Consider the following 3,870-nt stretch of genomic DNA (forward strand, 5'->3'; position numbering starts at 1 on the left):
ATGGGGGGGGGAAAGAAGAACGAACTGGGGAGGAGGGTGGAGAAAACAGTGCAACAATGAATGAATGAAAACCCCAAATCTCTGTAAATGTTCATGAAAACTAATAAAATTTAATAATAATAAAAAAACCAAAAAAACCACCACATCAATGATACAGAAGAGGCAAGTACCTCATACTATACACAAAACCAAAACAAGATGTCACTCAAAACATTTGATCAAAACACATGACAAAAAAAATTCTTAAAAACCCAAAAAATACATAACCATTGGATTTCCTGAAGTGAGAAAATAGGATGGAACTTTATGACACAGAATTTAAAAGAACAGTGATTGAATATTCTCAAAGAGTGAAAGACAAACTGGAAGTATTACAAGATTCTGCAAGCAAAAGCTGAGAGAAACTTTAAAAAACTTTGTAAACCCAATACAATGTAGATAAAACAAGCAAGACATTACAGGCTCTGGAAAAAACAAGAAACCACAAACAATCCAGAATATGAGGGCCAGTATCTCAGATGCTGTCAACATGTTGGAGGGACATATGAGCAGAGTTGAAGAGATGGAACACATAATCAGTGAAATAGAAGATAGAATTATCAGCACTGATCTGCTAGAACAGAAAGAAAAACAAAAAAGAAGGAAAACAGGGCTGCAGTTTGGTGCATGGAAGAAAGGGGAAAGTAAATGAGAAGGATTCAGGTGAAAAGTCAGGGTAATGATAGACAAGGTCTAATAGTGATTAAATTTATTAAATATAATGCATGAGAATGATTGTATGAAACACAATGTGAGTGAGGAATAGTGTGAAACACAATATATACAAACTTCGTAAGCAAACAAATTTTTAAAAACGTAAAATAGAATGTATATGAATGATTATATGAAACACAATGTAAGTGAGAGATTGTATAAAACACAGTTTATATGAATGAAACATAATGTAAAAAATAATTATATGAAAATCAAGAAAACAATTCTTTTTTAAAAGGAAGGAAAAATAAGAAAGCCTAAGAATAATGTGAGACACCATCAAGAGGACTATCATGCACATAATCAGAATCCCGGAAGAGAAAAAAGCAAGTAGAGGCACTGAGAAAGTCATGGAAGAATTACTAGAAGAAAACTTTCCAAGTATAATGAAGAATGAGAGGGTATATATACAAGTAGTGGAGCAAACTCCATGTAGAATAGACCCTAAAAGAAAACCATCAAGGCATATCATAGTAAAATTTACCAGAACTAAAGATAAGGAGAGTATTCTGAAAGCAGCTGGGGAGAAATGAAGAGTAAACTATAAGGGAAAACAAATAAGATTCAGTGCTGATTTTTCAGCAGAAACCATGTGAAGATGGTGGAATGTCATATTTCAGACACTCAAATAATACAACTGTCAAGCAAGAATGCTGTATGCAGCAAAACTGCCCATCAAATATGACAGAGAGATCAAAACATTCTCAGAAAAGCAGAAACTTAGGCAGTTTGTAAAAACAAGACCAGTGTTTCAGGAAATACTGAGGGAAGTCTTTCTTACAGAGATGTCACAGAAATCAGGATGGACCAAAGCAACCACAACACCACCAAAAAGAACTCAACAAATTGATAGCAATAAAATTTTGCCTTTCAAAAATTACACTGAATGTGAATGGTTTCAATGCACCAGTGAATATCAAAAAAGTAGCACATTGGATGAAAACTCAAAATCCATTCATATGCTTTTTACAAGAGGCACACTTGAAAAGTTAAGATAAAGACAGACTAAAAATAAAAGGGTGGGGGAAAAATCACACCAAGCAAATGGAAACCATAAAAAAACAGGAGTAGCAATATTAATATTCGATAAAATAGATTTCAGCATAAAAACTATCACAAAGGATCCAAGATGGCGGTGGATGCAAAAACAATGTGGTGAGCTGAGGGAGCAGCGGACCACTTGGAACAGGGCCGCTATGGCCTTCTACAGACTTCTGTTTATTGATAATTGAACAGTTAAACAGTTGGTGACTGGTGTTCAGTGAGGATTGAGGCTCAACAACAGGAGTTCAAGGATTCCCAAGGAAGAATGGGTGAGTGCCGCAGCTCCCAACCCCCTCCCGCAGAGCCTGCACTGCGCCTCACCGCAGTCACAGCTCCATGAAGCTCCCACAGCTGGAACCTATGGAATCCCTCACCCAAGATGGAGAGTGGACACCGGGCCTCCCCAGGACTGGTGCAGCAGAGCCGCCACACTGCAGCAAAGTGGACTTGTTCTGGGGAGAATTTTTGGAGCCAAGATGGCAGCAGCAGGGGAAGCGGGAGGCCACTGGCCTCCCTTGTGCGAGATGACGCGCAACCACCAGCCGCCCATGTGGGAGATGACACCCGGGTGATGGCTTGCGCCCGCTGGCCACCCACATGAAAGATGACATTCGCCCAGCAGCCACCTGCATGGGGGAATGGCTCACACCTGCCGGCCACCCACACACAAGATGACGCATGCCTGCCAGCCGCCTGTGTGGGAGATGACACTCGGGAGATGGCACAGGCCCGGCAGCCGCCTGCACAAGGAGATGGTGCACACCCACCAGTCGCCCATGTGGGAGATGGTGCATGCCTACTGGCTGCCCGCACTGGGGGATGGTGTGCACCCACCGGCTGCCTGCACATGAGATGACACGCTCCTGCCGAGAGATGACACACGCCCACTGGTTGCCTGCACATGAGATGACGTGCACCTGTCTGCCGCCCGCGCCAGAAAATGGCACGCACCCACCCCCACCGGCTGCCCACGCAGGAGATGATGCACGCCTGCTGAGAGTTGATGCCTGCCTGCCAAGAGATGATGCACACCTGCTGAGAGATGACGCGCACCCACTGGCCGCCTGCACTGGGGGATGGTGACCACCGGCTGCCCACGCACGAGATGGCATGCGCCTGCCAGCTGCCCGTGTGGGAGATGACATGCGGGAGAGAGATGGCGAGCGCCCGCCAGTCACCCATGCTGGGGGATGGTGCATGCCCGCCACCAGCACGGAAGATACGACGCGTGCCCCCCGCCCTGGGTGGACGTGTGCCCCGCTGCCTGCAGGTTTGGGTTTCCTTGGAAAACCAGAGAAGATGACCACCTATACAATGGATTGTGGAAAGTCACTGTGAGTTGTCTACTTGATAACACTTAACAGTGGCAGCATGTCCAAGAGAACTGACATCCTAAATGCACCACATATTTTGATCTGTTGAATGCTTCTGCCAAAAGATGTTTAGACCTGGGGGGAGCCTGTTCACAATTTTCAGGTTCCCTTTGCCATTTATAAAGGGGGAGGGCAGTGACACCTACTTCAAATTATAGTATGACCACTTATGGGGGCGGGGGGTAAAAGTGGTGGTGCTGGAATTGGAGATGCTGTCCCTGGCCACACAGTCCTCGGTCAGGTGAGGGGACCAGATTGGGGTGGGGGCAATTAGAGGGGAATGTACCGGCCAGCCCATGGGGGATGTTGCCCTGCTTGGGACGGGCTGTCTTCATCCCTCAGCTCGGGGCGAGCCGTCATGGCCCTCTGCCTGGGGCAGACTGTCTTCGGCCCTTGGCTCGGGGCAAGCCGTCATGGCCCTCAGGGTGAGCTCCTCAGTCCCCAGATTGTGCCATCTGACCCCTGGGTAGGAAAAAAATGCCTAGGGTGTCCAGAGGATTTTATCTAGGCTACTTTCTGCCACCCTCTCCCCCAGTAAACCTGAAAGCAACACCTCCAGAACCCCTCTATTTGTAACTCACAAGTTTGTTCCCTCTGAGTTTGCTCCCTTTCCTATAGGTAACCTTACCACTGAGTTTTACTTCAGACCTGACCCTGAACCCAGTGCCAGTGACAAAAAGGAAATACAACTGACAGCTAA

The 3,870-nt window shown here is 46.0% G+C and overlaps 1 pseudogene; it reads left to right on the forward strand.

Annotated features, from left to right (window-relative positions):
• The first annotated feature begins 2,839 nt into the window (after positions 1 to 2,839).
• LOC102861453 overlaps positions 2,840 to 3,870 on the forward strand; it is a 116,157-nt pseudogene continuing 115,126 nt past the window's right edge.

This window comes from Elephantulus edwardii, unplaced genomic scaffold (genome assembly GCF_000299155.1).
Source record: "Elephantulus edwardii isolate Elephantulus edwardi_28Jun2011 unplaced genomic scaffold, EleEdw1.0 scaffold00060, whole genome shotgun sequence".
In the NCBI taxonomy this organism is placed as follows: Eukaryota; Metazoa; Chordata; class Mammalia; order Macroscelidea; family Macroscelididae; genus Elephantulus; species Elephantulus edwardii.